The following is a 15,927-nucleotide window of genomic DNA, read 5'->3' on the forward strand; positions in this document are numbered from 1 at the left end:
GTACACAATCTATACAATCTGTCTCAGCCCTCCTCTGATCATATACCTCTGATTCAGACTCGGTTCTGATCCAGGCTTAGTAATTACATGCTGCAATCAACTCAGATAACAAGCAACATGTAATAGGGAAAGCAATAAATCATGCTAGCACACATCATGCAAATCAGCATTGAAATAAATCTCAAGCTAGCAATCACATGCAAGGAAGACAATCCAATCTACCCCGCTCATCCTCTTTTATCTCAGTCTAAAAGATCTATCAACTCTGACTATCTCAATCTAAAGGATCTATCGCTCTGATACCACCTGTTGTGGGGACCCGGACGCTAATCATCTTCTTAATCATCGTTGGGATTAAATTATCAGTTCTGATAAAACAGGGTCTAAAAATTTTTCTTTTTAAAATGTAAATGCGGAAGGTAATGGCATCTAATAATATACATATCTGTATAAAACTACATTTCAGTATAAGGTACAACACTGTACAACCTAAATCTAAGGTTCAAATACTAATTTTAAGTATTAAAATCAAATCTATCCAAGTCCGGAATCACCACGCTAAACTCGTCTTCTCTCGTCGTCTTCTTGACCCCGATCGTACCCCACCTGTTGTCATGCACACATACAAAACAAGACAACAGCCGGATAACTCCGGTGAGAATAAATCCCAGTATAAAACATGGTAAACATGCATATACACATAATAATTCATGAAACATGCCGTCATGAATAAAAGAAATAACAATAGTAATAGAGTTCATCATCTATGAAATCTAATCTAACTAAACATGCAACTCAAATCAGATAAGCATGCATATAACAATCTAAATCATGAAACATGCTGTCATGACCGAAAGCAATAACATGGGTTTCATAGTCTATGAAACCACATCTTTAAACACATGCAGTTCTAGTCAAATCATGTCTAGACTCGACTCAACTATAACTCTAGGGATCCCGGTGTGAATAAGACGTCAATGGCTGTCACCTACCCTCCCAATCGGGGTGACTGTACGTCTTATTCCTAGACTTTGGTCTGAGCTATATCAACGGCTGCAATAGGAGTCAAAGCTGCTCCTAAGCTGAGATACACCGAACATCTAGAAATATGACAATGGTTGTCAAAGACTCTCCTATCTTAGATGCAATGAATATCAATCTATAAACAAACATGCTCATATTCATATCTGAATATGACAATAGTATCATACACTTGAATACAATTCTATAATCAAAGCATAACATATCAAAGTATAATTAACAGTCTAGTATGTGATTTTGTTGGGAAACTCAAAATGAGATCTCATTTGAGTTGTGGCTTCCCAAATATCACATGAATTATACCTTTGTCTTCCCTGTCTGACGAAGACGATGACCTGTACTCAAATCTGTCCATATCCAATCTGAAAAGACAATATTGAATACATAATATCAATGAATAACTCAATTCACAATCTGTTCTGATCAATACTCAATTCAGTATACAATCTGATCAATGTCTGAACAAGATACAATCTGAGTCATCTCAATAATATCAAAATCTAATCGAAATCATATCTGAATCTGATCAATCTAACTCAGTTGATGTTTCGACGGCATAACAATACAATCTGAATAACCCCGTCAATCTGAACATCACAAATATAATACTGAAACTCATAATCGGTGTCAATACAATCATACTCTGAATATAACACAATTCTGATATAGAATCTCAGTCAATATCTTTCAAAAATCATAACAATTACATAAACAGTCTGTTCTTTAATCTGACTTCAATTCTATAATGTCTACGGTAGCAGAAACACCATATCTGATTCATAATCAGTTCTGACAATATCATAATTGCAAAACATGTCTAAACGTAACAAAACTTACGTCCAGTTGTAGCTCACGTCAATAGGAGCTCGGTACCCAAGTCGGATTTAAAATCTAACAGACGGATTTCTCGCAAATTATAAAATAAGCACCGAAGAACCTTTAAGGCTTCTCCCACCTATTCCTTTCCTTTTTCCGTTTCTAAAGGAATATAAGCTTGTATATATATATATACACATATATACATACACGTTGCACAAATAAAGCCAAATGTCTTGTTCTTGTTCTGCATGTCCCGCGCTCGGGCGGTCATAAGTTACCGCTCGGGCGCGGCAATTTCTGTCGAGATACTCGGCTGAACATCTCCTGGCGCTCGGGCGGTAATATTCTACCGCTCGGGCGCCAAACATTCTGTCCAAGAAGTAAAATTGGCGCTCGGGCGGTTCTTTTCTGCCGCTCGGGCGCGAGATGTTCGGCCTAACATCTTGAGATGTTTGGTTCAACATCTTGGCTTAAAATAAACCAATGCCCGGCTTCGTCATTTGAGTTCCTATAACCTCAATTCATCACAATCTTGTCAATTAATCAACATCTGATTACAGTAATTAAATCTCGGGCATTACATTGCATGCCCGAGCTGGCCCTAGAGCTGGTGTACCCCCAAGACCGCGCAACTCGCAAGCCCGGCGTCACTTTTACTCATCCGTACTCGACTGCATGGACGACATCCGAAATCGCTTAGCTCGTATCGAGCAACAGTCGCCCGACACCTATGCCCCACCCTGGGAAAGAGCTACTCTCGATGCATTCATGGACTTAGAGCTGGGGTCAGACGACGAAGAGTAGCTTTACTTTAGACTGTTTGGAGGACTGTATTTATTTTTCTGAACTTCGTCAGTTTGTTCGTATGCTGTTATTGATATGTTGGAACATGCTCTTCACATTTATTATCATTTGGACTTTATTGGAGTGCTTGCATGCTTTATCTATTCCATTTTACGGTTTTTGGTGTACTCGATGTCATTGTTTCAGGATTTGCTGATTTCTACCCCTTCCCACCACTACTCGACATGTAACCAGGGAAGTGTGTTTGTTTTCGCATTCTTGCTACTTCATATTATATCATGTTACACTGAGGGCAGTGTCGTTGTCAAAGTGTGGGGGTGGGTCAGTTTTGTTTCACGTCGGTTCACACACACTTTGTTGGAAACTAAATTCTGGAGTTTGACAAAACATAAAATCAACTAATACATGAAAGCATATTCGGCAGCTGAACATTCAACTAAAATCAGTTGACACAAACTGATCAGTTGAGAACTGATCAGTTAAAACATTCAGCCGAAAACATTAAAGCTTCTCAACTGATGATACCTCGGGAAAGATCATTCAACAGACAAAAAGACATATCAGACAGCAACTGAATGTGGAAAGCCGCACTGCATAGAAAAACGTATTTCGGCTATCGAGATTAATACGCCGTCTTACAATAAATGATGAAGCGGCAATCAAGAACTCTGTCCAAGAAATGATAAGGAGGCAATCAACGGATACGAGAATTCAAAATTACCGTTGAAAGATAAGTCTATAAATATGACTAAAGAGCAGTTGACAAAATAGACGATTGACCAATCTCAAAACTTGCCATTACTCTGTTAAAATCTCTGCTCACACCTATCAGATCTATTCATAGCAATCAAGGCTACAAATTGAGCAATCTAGCACTGTGAAATATTGATAACTCGATAAGTGCTAAGTTCAGTTACTTACAGAGATCATTGTATTATACTAAGAGTTTCAGTTCAGGCAATAGATAAGTCCTAACTGAAGTGGGTCTGTACAAGCGTTGTACTCGATCAAAGTCTTTTAGTGAATATCCTATCCTTGTGATAGAAGGGGTGACGTAGGAGTTATTCAATTCTCCGAACATCCAGAAACATATTGTGTTGTCTTTACTTCAGCTTTTTATTTCCAGTTAGATATTATATCTTTCAATCAGTTTATTTTCCGCAACTGCTTATTCAGTTTAACTGATTGATAATTGACAGACGGGATACTCAGTTCAGTTTGTAACAAAACTGAACTACCTTTTTCGAAAAACATTTAAATTCCTAGAAGTGTTTATTCAACCCCCCCCCCCCCCCCCTTCTAAACACTCCTTAGTCAATAACCGATCCTAACAAGTGGGATCAGAGCGAGGCATATCCTGTCAAAGAATTATCTATCTTCAATCTAATCACTATGTCTTCATTCAATAAGATTCCAATGTTCTCCAGGGAAGATTTTGATGATTGGAAAATCAGAATGCAGGCTCATCTAGCTGCACAAGACGATGACATGTGGTACGTCATAACTGACGGACCCATGAAAATTTTGAAAGCAAACACAGCTGTTGCTATTAATGAAGGGGCACCTCACCGAATTGAAAAGCCTCGAGATGAGTGGACTACAGAGGACAAAAGAAAGGCAAATCTTGACAACATTGCAAAAGACATATTGTATAAGACACTGGACAAAGTAACGTTCAGTAAGATCAAAATGTGCAAAACCGCCAAAGAAATTTGGGAGAAGTTAATTCAACTTTGCGAAGGAAATGATCAAACAAAAGAAAACAAACTTTCAGTTGCTATGCAGAAGTTCGACAACATCAGAATGAAGATGGGAGAAACAATGGATGAGTATGATGAAAGAACAAGCTGTATCATCAACGAACTAAATGCACTTGGAAAAGTGTATACAAATAAAGAAGTAGCGTTGAAAGTAATCAGAGGACTTCCCAAAGAATGGGATGTCAAAACTATGGCAATGAGGGAATCCAAAGATCTTAACAAAGTTGAACTTCATGATTTATTTGCAGATCTAAAAGCATATGAGTTTGAACTTCAAACTCGAGAAGGAGAACCATCTACTCCAGCAGCAACTACTGCCTTGACTGCTGTTAGAAATGAATCAACTGGTTCAGTTGAGAAAACTGCTGATCAGCTGAGCAATGATGCCATGTCTCTATTCATTAAGAAATTTGGAAGATTCATGAGGAAAAATCAAGGAAATTTTCAGAAAAACTACCAAAGAAACAACTCCAGAGAAGAGACTAATGTATGTTTCAACTGTGGCAAATCCGGTCACTTTATTGCCAACTGTCCAAAGCATAAAAAGGATAATCAAATCTCAATTGAAAGAAAGAAAAAGATGTATGAACACAAAAGAAGGTCTAAAGACGAAAAGAAGCCTTACAAGAAGAGACATGAAGTACTTCTAGCTAAAGACAACAAAGCCAAATGGGTAGAAACTGACAGCAAAGAGTCAGATCCAGAAAGCTCTTGCAGTTCAAGTGAGGATGAGGAAGAAGTAACATGTCTAATGGCAGACAACCTAGAAGATCAATCAAGCTGCGAGCAGGTATTTGATTTTAGCTCTATCGATTTTTCACGAGAAGAACTCATCTCAACTCTTCATGACATGGTCAATGAGTATCAAAAGCTTGCTTTATCATTTGAAAAACTCAGAGCAAAGCAAAATGATCCCAAAGACAATAAAACAAAAACTGATGAATCAGTTGAAATGTTGAGTCTGAAAAGGGAGATTGCTGAACTCACTGATGAAAGAAGCAGGAATCAATCAATGATTCAAAAATTGTCGCTTGAAAATACAAAGCTCAATGAGCTCATTCAAGTTTGGAACAAATCATCTAAAACTTTAACTAATATACAGAACTCTCAGAAATCAGTTGATGATAAAACTGGTTTAGGATTCTGTGGTAAAGATGATTTGGCTTCCCAAGATACTCAACCAAAACTGAATATGAACAAAGGGAAATATATTCACTTTGTAAAATCAGTTATGGTACAAAATCAAGAAGAGTCGAGCAAACTGACTGAACAGCCATCTCAGAATATGAATAAAGGCATGAGATGTGGAATTGGATATACTCCAAAGGGTAAGACTGACTCATGGAATCAGCAACCGAAAACTCTCAGCAGGAAATATTCATATGGCTACTCAAACTACTACAATAGTAAGCCAGTTCAGAAAAGAAATCGGCTGAACAATCAGTTGAAAAAGAACAAAACACATGTCACATCATCCACACACTATACACCAAGCACACACAGACAGGGAAGGACTATATGGAATACAACAACAGGACAGTCAGTTAAACTGATTCAAGTCTGGATTCCAAAAGGACTAATCAACTATGGACCCAAATAGAAAAGGGTACCAGAATCTTATTCTGTGTTTAATTGCAGGCAGCAGGAACAAGTATTGGATCAATATGGTATTTGGACAGTGGATGTTCACGACACATGACAGGAGATTCAAACTTATTGTCACAACTGGTCAAATACAATGGTCCAAACATCAGTTTTGGGGATAATTCCAAAGGTAAAACTGTGGGTAAGGGTAAGCTTATCCATGGTAACTTCACCATTAATGATATTTTATTAGTCGAGAATCTTAAGTATAATCTGATAAGCATTAGTCAGTTATGCGATAATGGATTCTCAGTTCAGTTTGACAAACACTCTTGTTCAGTCAAAAACTCAACTGAAGAGATTATTCTAACTCGCAAAAGGTGTGGAAACACCTACAAAGTTAGTTGGAATGATCAACCTTATACACCAGTATGCTTTATTGCGTCTAAATCATCTCAAAACTGGTTGTGGCATAAACGGTTAAATCATTTAAATTTTAAATCTATTGCCTATCTGAGTAAGCATGAACTTGTAACTGGTTTGCCCAAAATAAATTTTTCAAAAGAAAAACTTTGTTCAGCATGTCAGTATGGAAAACAAGTTCGATCCTCTTTCAAAAACAAAGGCTGTAAATCTTCATCCCGATGCTTAGAATTATTGCACATGGATCTCTTTGGTCCAATACCAATCATGAGCTTAGGGGGAATGAAATACACCTTAGTGGTCGTAGATGACTTTTCAAGATTTACTTGGGTTATATTTCTCAAATCCAAAGACCATACTGCTGCACAACTGATTAAACTTTTCAAAAGACTTTTAAATGAAAAATCAGTTGGGATTGATCGAATCAGATCTGATCGAGGAACTGAATTCATCAATCAAACACTTTCAAACTTTTTAGAAAATACTGGAATCAAGCATGAGTTCTCAGCAGCAAGGACACCTCAGCAAAACGGTGTAGCTGAGAGAAGGAATCGGACTCTTAAGGAAGCTGCTAGAACGATGCTTGCTGATTCAAGTATTTCTCAAAGATTTTGGGCAGAAGCAGTAAACACTGCATGCTACACTCAGAACAAATCAATGATTAATAAAAATCACAAGAAAACATCATATGAGATCTGGCATGGAAGAAAAAGCATAATCACTTACTTCAAAATATTTGGCTGTAGATGCTTTATTCATAACAATGGTAAAAATTATCTAAAAGCATTCGATGTCAAATCTGCAGAAGGAATATTCTTGGATATTCATCAGTTAGCATAGCTTACAGAGTATTTAATAAGAAAACTTTGAATGTTGAAGAATCTGCACACGTTGATTTTGACGAAACTGCACTAATCGATAAGCCAACTGATCAAGTTGAGCTAGCTGATCGTTTTACAGATATCAGTCTGGAAGATGATGACTCAGACGAAGATCGTAATAATCAGAATATCTTTCATACACCTGAACCTGAGATATTGGATCAACCAGCTGAATTGGAAGCAAATCTTGACAATCAGTTGATGGAGCAAACTAATGGAAATCAATTATCAACTGAATCAGTTCCAACTGAAACTGAAAACATTCAGTTACCCAACGAAGAATTTGCTGGCTGTGAAGCAACAAATGCTGAATTTAGATGGAAGAAATCACACCCTCCAGAACTGGTAATAGGTAACCCATCTGATCCAGTAAGAACCTAGAAATCAGGTGCTCAATCTATTTATTCATTCAGCTTTTGTATCTCAATTAGAACCAAAGAAAACTGACGAAGCTCTTGCTGACCCTAATTGGATTAATGCAATGCAAGAAGAGCTAAATCAGTTTGTTCATAACAATGTCTGGAACTTAGTTCCAAGACCAGTTTCTAAAACTGTTATAGGTACAAAGTGGGTATACAGGAACAAACTGAACGAAGACGGTTCAGTTGTGCGCAACAAAGCAAGGCTCGTAGAACAAGGCTATAGACAAGAAGAAGGGATATATTATGATGAGACATTTGCACCAGTTGCAAGACTGGAGGCAATCAGAATATTTCTTGCTTATGCATCTTTCAAGAACTTTAAAGTCTATCAAATGGATGTGAAAAGTGCATTCCTAAATGGCCAATTGCAGGAAGAATTCTACGTTGAACAACCTCCAGGTTTTATCAATCATAATTTCCCTGATCATGTTTATTATTTGAACAAGGCATTGTATGGTCTCAAACAAGCTCCACGAGCTTGGTATGAAACCCTATCAAAATTCCTAACTGATCATGATTTTACTGTTGGATCAGTTGATAAGACTCTGTTTAAATTCTCGAAAAATGATCATATCTTACTTGTTCAAATCTACGTTGATGATATTATATTTGGGTCAACTAACCCCAAATTATGCAAGAAATTTGCTAAGTTGATGCAGGAAAAGTTCGAGATGAGCATGATGGGTGAGCTGACATTCTTTCTTGGTTTACAAGTGAAGCAACTGGATTCAGGAACATTTATTAGTCAAAAAAATATACCAAGGAATTGCTGAAGAAATTTGGCATGGAATCTTGTTCAACAGCAAGTACTCCAATGAGCTCATCAGTTAAATTAGATACTGATCAAGGGGGAATATCAGTTGAGACGACACTTTACAGAGGTTTAATAGGTTCTTTATTGTACCTAACTGCTAGTCATACTGATATTATGTTTGCTGTTTGTATATATGCAAGATTTCAAGCTAACCCTAAGCAATCACATTTTTCTGCGGCCAAACGTATCTTGAGATATCTTAAGGGCACGGAAAATGTTGGTTTATGGTACTCTAAAGACTCATCTTTCAATTTAGTTGGCTATTCATATGCAGATTATGCAGGATGCAAGCTTGATCGAAAAAGCACAAGTGGATCATGTCAGTTTCTAGGAGACAGACTGATCTCTTGGTTCAGTAAAAAGCAAACATCCATAGCAACATCCACAACTGAAGCAGAATATCTTGCTGCTGGAAGCTGCTGTGCACAACTGCTTTGGATTCAGCAACAACTGAAAGATTATGGTGTCGATGCAAAGGAGTCACCGATATTGTGTGACAACACAAGTACAATCGCTATAACATATAACCCAGTTCTTCACTCCAGAACCAAGCACATAGATGTCAGACATCACTTCATCAGGGATCATGCACTGAAGAAGAACATCAGATTGGAGTATGTCTCAACGGAACAACAAGAAGCAGACATCTTCACAAAATCACTACCAGAGGCTAAGTTTTCTTATTTTCGAAACATTCTTGGTTTAATTGATTTATCTTAAATATTATTAGAAATATAACTTCTTCAACAAAATTAAAAACAGAAAATAAGAACACAATAAATTAAGAATAATATTTCATTAAGAATACCAACGTTCCCAATTTACTGAAGAAATCATAGATCCAACTGTATCTAGCCATGCTGTGGGGACCCGGGCTCTAACTCAATTCTTTTGGGATTTAATAGGATCTTTGTTCGAAAATGTGGGTCAAAAATTTGCTTTTAACATTAATTCACATGTATAGTCAAAGCATAACATTGTCTTTATAAGAAATAACCAACATAATGTACATACATGTCTGTCGAGTACAACCATACACTAGTGTTTACATACCAACTACAAACATAGGTGATACAAATCTAAATAGAAAACACTAGAAATCTTCCATGCCCGAGATCTCCACGCTATCATCAACCTCTCATCTAGCTCGTGACCCAGATCCTGCCCCACCTGTTGCCATGCACACATACAGACACGACAACAGCCGGATAACTCCGATGAGAACATATCCCAGTATAAAACATGGATGCATGCAATGTCATAATCATGTACAAAAGCATAGCATATATCAAGTAACGTGAATAAAATCTAAACATGTAGAAGAATACAAATCTGTATTCAACATTTAAATCTTGACTCGACTCATTTCTAATCTAGGGATCCCGGTGTGAATAAGACGGTCTGTCACCTACCCAACCACTCGGGGCAACGGTACGTCTTATTCCTAGACTTCGGTCAACTCTGTATCGATGGTCTGCACATAGAGTAAATCTACTCCTATGCGTCGATACACCGAAACGTCTAGTGTTGGCCAATCTGCCAATATCTCCTATCTCAGGACTCGAATATAAATCAATAAACAAAACATTACATAATCAAATGTAATAACAATCTAGTATGTGATTTAGGGAAACTCGTATCAAATCTGAATCGAGTTGTGCAATCCCAAGACCACATGAATTATACATTTCTTGTCGCACTGTCTGTCGAGATCTCGAATCAAATGTCAAACCTGTCACTTCAAATCTGAAATGGCAATGTAGATATACCTTCTATCAATATAGAACACAACTAACTCATACAACTCATATACAAACAATACTTGATTTCGACACAGTTGAACGGCATAACGGCGTAGTCTCGTGATACCGATAACTCAATACTAACATGCTAATTCCAAATCAACTCCCAACATCATTAACATAACAATACCTACACTGAAATCTGCATAATCTCTCCATAATACATGCTGGAAATCGAAACAATAGCATACTATGTTCGAAATTCAATCTGATAACGAATATACTAGGCTCAAGATATCAAGAACACATATTCTACCTCAAATCTGAATTTCTTCCAACATACACAATCTGAATTATGTTGAAATGTAACAAAACTTACATCCTTGAATAGCAACTGATGAGAGGAGTTCATAACCGAAGTCGGATCTAAAATCGGATGGCTAAATCTTGAAAAACTTCAATTCTAATATGAAGGAAACCTCTCACCTTCTTTGGAAATAGCTCTCGGTGCCTTCACTGAAATGGGGAAGAACTAAATCAGCACAAATCATATATATACCATGCCATGAGTCAGCTCAAGAAGAAAGGGTGGCATTTTTGCATGCAGCACCGCGGGTGCGGTGACATAGGAGCGCGGGGGCGCTGTGCTCATGGCACATCTTGCATTTTCCGAAATTATTAGACCGCGGGTGCGGCTCTTGCATGACCGCGGGTGCGGTCTCACCACCGCGGGTGCGGTCCTGTTAGCACCGCGGGTGCGGTGTTGCTTCGCACAAATTCACCAATTTCTTCTCAATGCACCGTGGGTGCGGTATTTTAGCACCGCAGGTGCAGTGTAGCTTCGACCATTCCTTCAAAATTCTCATTTAAATGTCATGCATTCTTGCGGTTTCAAGTCTAGCATCAATAACAACCGACAATTCTCGAGCCTTACACATGCTCTAACCCAATCATTCAACTCATAGATCCGAACTCTGGCAAATGCCCTAGACTTCGAAATTTTATCAACAACATGCCATTCCTTCCACAGCAGTGCCTCTAAAAGACATTTATCCTCCACCAACTCTCTAACATGGCTAACCTCAAAACGAGCAAGATATTTCAGTGCTCTCCGTTCCTGAGCACGAGTAGGAATGACACCACTGTCACTCACATTCTTCAACTCTTGAATTTTTTCCCAGGTTGTCAGTACCTTTTGAAAGACATATTTCTCCATTTTTCTTTTAATTTCAGCTAAACGAGGGGCTGACTGATCAGTCACATGAACATGAGTGCTACTTGCCTGTATCAGAATCAGACATATTGAAAGTTTTACTGATAATATATCCCATTGCGATCACTATTTATAGGAAAATGAAGAAGCCGAAGAGTTTTAAGTCATTAATATGTCTTTCCTATTTACCAAGGTTTTTTAATTATGAGTTAATTATTAATAACTCATATTAGTTTGAATATTATAACCAACTTATTAAAATTAATCCTTTATCAGTTTATTTGTTTATCACAACTGATATCAGTTAGCGTTTAAGTGTTTATATCTCATCGCAGATCATTGTGCACAAAAACAAAATAAAATGACACATTAATCAAAATAAATATTTCATTCATCCATAAATATTTGATAGGATTACATGATCATAAGTTACCTTCACACTAGCTATCCACATGTTCATCCAAGCAGCTAGTGCTGGGGAAGAAGTTTTGCAGAAACTATGTGAAGATGCGATGCTGTTAAGAGTCTCCAACTCCTTACGCAACATCAATTCATAAAGGTGGCCCTCCTTGAAGGCATCCACCTCTGCAGAAATTTTTAAGTGCTCACGCACTTCTCTCAACTGGGCCATCCGCCTAAAGGTGGTGACCCTTCCTGAGTTGTACAGGAGCTCCAGCTCCTGTAATTCTTCCCAGTAGGGAAGACTAGCATAGAAGACCTTGTCTTCTATCGCAGCTTTTTGTGCCTCAAGTGAAACTGGAACGACGCTTGAACTACTTGCTCCTGCCGTTTCTTCTTAAAAGTTTTCTGCTGATACTTGTGACTAACTTTTCAGTCTTATTTATAGGCAAGGACAAGGAAAACGAAAGGACGCTTCTCTCTGTGACGATTGATATGCCAAGCACTATACTCGTCTTTAATCATTACTGTCTATTGCCGTCATTTTTCTTTAATGCATTTATTTAGGGGGAATGATGGTTTAAGAGATTAACTGAGAAGACAGTTGTTAGTGAATTCCAAACTGAAAGGACTCAGTTTTTCCTAACTGATCGTTCAGTTGAAAATTCTACTAATCTTCTCATCAAAGTTAATAAATTAAACCTATTATATTCCAAATCAAATGACGTGACTATCTGCTAAATCATGATGAATTTAAGTTTACAACGTGTACACGTTTTTAACCGCTCAAAATTGCACACACATGGCATGCGTACATTATTTTTTGAAAAACACAAATTATTTACGGACTGACACGTGTCCAAAAATTTGAATAGTCACGAACATATGTACAATTGCCCGCTTCATTTCAGTTCTACTTTTTGATTATTCACAAACTGCCGAAAGTAAGAACAAATATCTTCTCTAAATTTCTCTTTCAGCAAATCACCCAGTACGAAATGACGACTCAGATTCCCGCTTACATGCTTAATGCTATGACAATCAATTTTGGATCCGTTTTATCTTTCGGAGATGATGAGGTCAAAAAGGTGTTTCAAAAACTCGAAAATGCTGGTCTGAGAACATTTCTGGGACAATCATCGCAGGATATATATCCAAAAGAACTTCAAGATTTCTATTCCTCTGGCAAAGTTGACTCAGAAGGTGTCATAAACTCTACTGTTAATGATCAGTTGCTGACTATATCTGAAGATTCTTTTGGGGAATTATTTTCTTTACCTTGTGACGGATTAGCACAACTTTCGGATGTCAAAGCATCTGATATTGATGAAATGCAAATCCTTTTATCTGCTGATGGACGGAAAATTAAAGTTTCCGATCCTAAGAAGGAACTGAAACATGAAATTCAGTTGCTTGCTGATATAATTGCTAAAGGACTCTTAGCAAAAGCAAGATCATTTGCTGCACTTACATTGGAAAAGTTTCAAGCGATTACTACTATTATGACTGATCAAAAATTCAACTGGAAACGACTCATCTTCAACATACTGAAGAATATGTTTTTGTCGTCAAAACAATCCAAGGGTTTTGCCGTACAAATCAGTTATCTTTTGAAAGTAAAAGGTTTAGTGGATGCTGATTCTGAAAGATTATCGAAATTCAAGGTGTTCAATGCAAAGAACACTATGCCACCAAAAATCAACCTGGACATTTCTCCTGCCAAATTCGTCAAGATTAAGAAGGAGATTGGAATTGATCAGGCGACTACCAAATCAGTCAAGAAAACCAAAACGTTAGCTCAACTGAAGGCTGCCAAAAGGAAGTTGATTTTGAGTCCATCAGAGTCAGAAAAGACATCATCACCTCAAATTGCGAAAAAGCCAAGAACTCAAAGGGTTAAAACTACTTCTGAGGTATCCATTTCTACTGACAAAATGATTTCCTTTACTGATCAGCAGCCTATAGAAGCAGTTCCTCTACAGATTATCCCACAAGCTGATTCAATAAGTACCATAAAGAAATCAGTTAGGACCCAGGCTCCTGTTACTCAAATACCTCGACCAATTGGTGTAGCACCTGCCAGACCCAAAGGAATAAAATTTGTAGAACAAATTGAATCAACTCGAACTGGACTGGAAATTCCTCATATCATGAGTACTGATAAAGGGAAAGGGAAATTGATTGAAGAACCCAGACCTTCCAACCCGATTCAGACTCATATTGATCTTATATGGGGAAAGGTGAATAGTTTTGCTGCTGCAAAAACTAAGTCCTATGATGCTTGGGTAGGCTATCGTACTGAGGTTTTTGCCAAGCAACTGAAGGAAAAGTCCGAGCTCCGAAAATTCATCAAGCTGGAGGCCTTTGTTCTTCGAACTGTCAAAGCTGCCTCTATTGCTCAAGCCTTAGAGAGGAAAAGTTATTTCTTTGATCAGATGAGAGCGAAGAAGTTGGCTCAATTTGTCGCTAAGCTTAAAAACAATTACTTGCCAAATGGTCCTACTGCATATGCTGATCAAGCTGTAATTACTCAGCTTAACACTGACCTTATAGGGCTACTTTCTCGAATCAAATTTTGGGAATTGGATCAAGAGCTAGTAGTCTACCAAGAAGATTCAGATGATGATGTGGAACTAGTTGAAGAAGCACCCTCTAACACTACAGAACGATCATCAGCTTTAGTTCTTGTTCCAACTGAAGAGCCAATTTCTGATAAGCTTTCTTCACCACCTATTGAACAACAACTATATACTGAAGCTGAGTTGACTTTCGCTCATATTGATGAAGTAATTCAAGCCGTAGTAAAAGAATCGAACCTTAGTGAACCAGTTAATGATAAAGTAGATCATTCTGTTGATCAAACCCATCCAGAGGTCACTATTCCTTCAGAGGAAATTGTTCCACCAGATCAATCTGTTGATCAGGTTATACCAACAGAAATGCCAGATGACTCAATCGATCATTCCCTAGAAACATCAGTTCAGGTTGTGCCATCATCAACTGAACAAAATCCTTCCTCACAATCTCAGGATCAAGCAGAAATCCCTGCTAATGATATTTCAGTTCGAAATGTTACTGAAATAGTTTCAACTGATCAAGCCTTGATCGTTTCTGAACTTGATAAGGGTAATGCAAGCACTTCTCGCCAATCCAATCCTCCATCTTCAGCAGATTTTGATCTCATTTTTGAAGAAGTCCAACATATGCAGGACAGCATGAAGCAAATCATTACTGCCATTTCCAAAATTCAAAATACACAACTTTCGCACAGTCTGAAATTGGAAGAAAATCAGGAATCCTTGAAAAGACTGAAGGATATTCAATCTACTGTTACTGCTCTCTCTTTTGCAGTTGGTGATATTCAGAAAAATAGAGGTATCATGTCCAGTCTGACTGCCACTCAAGAATTGATTAACCAACGCGTCAACAATGTGGAATTAGGGATGGCAATGGGCCGGGGCGGGGGCGGGTTTGCCATTCCCATCCCCATCCCCGAATGCCATCCCACCCCCATCCCCGCCCCCATCCCCGTTTTTTCGGGTTCGGGGAATCCCCAAACCCGAAACTTCGGGGATCAACTTACCATCCCCGTCCCCATCCCCATTTCAAAAATAATAATATGGCAAGACGATGACGGATTCGGATATTTTCTCAAACCAAAACTTATTATTATATATTATTATTTGATATAATTTTAATATTAATATTAATATCAATATCAACAATAATAATATTATTAATATTTTAAAAATTATATTATTAATACTAATAATACTATTATTTTATTATTGATAATATATTTTCGGGGCGGGTTCGGGGATTTCGGGGATGGGGATAGTAATCCCATACCCGCCCCGAACTACATCGGGGATTTAAAAAAATCCCCGAACCCGAACCCAAACCCGAAAAAATCGGGGATCCCCATCCCCGTTTCGGGTTTTCCCCGCGGGGCCCCAAACCCGCGGGGGAAATTGCCATCCCTATGTGGAATCGCTTGTGTCTCGGAAAATTGAACTACTGCAAGT

Source organism: Primulina eburnea, unplaced genomic scaffold (assembly GCF_022965805.1).
Source record: "Primulina eburnea isolate SZY01 unplaced genomic scaffold, ASM2296580v1 ctg591_ERROPOS100000, whole genome shotgun sequence".
NCBI lineage: Eukaryota > Viridiplantae > Streptophyta > Magnoliopsida > Lamiales > Gesneriaceae > Primulina > Primulina eburnea.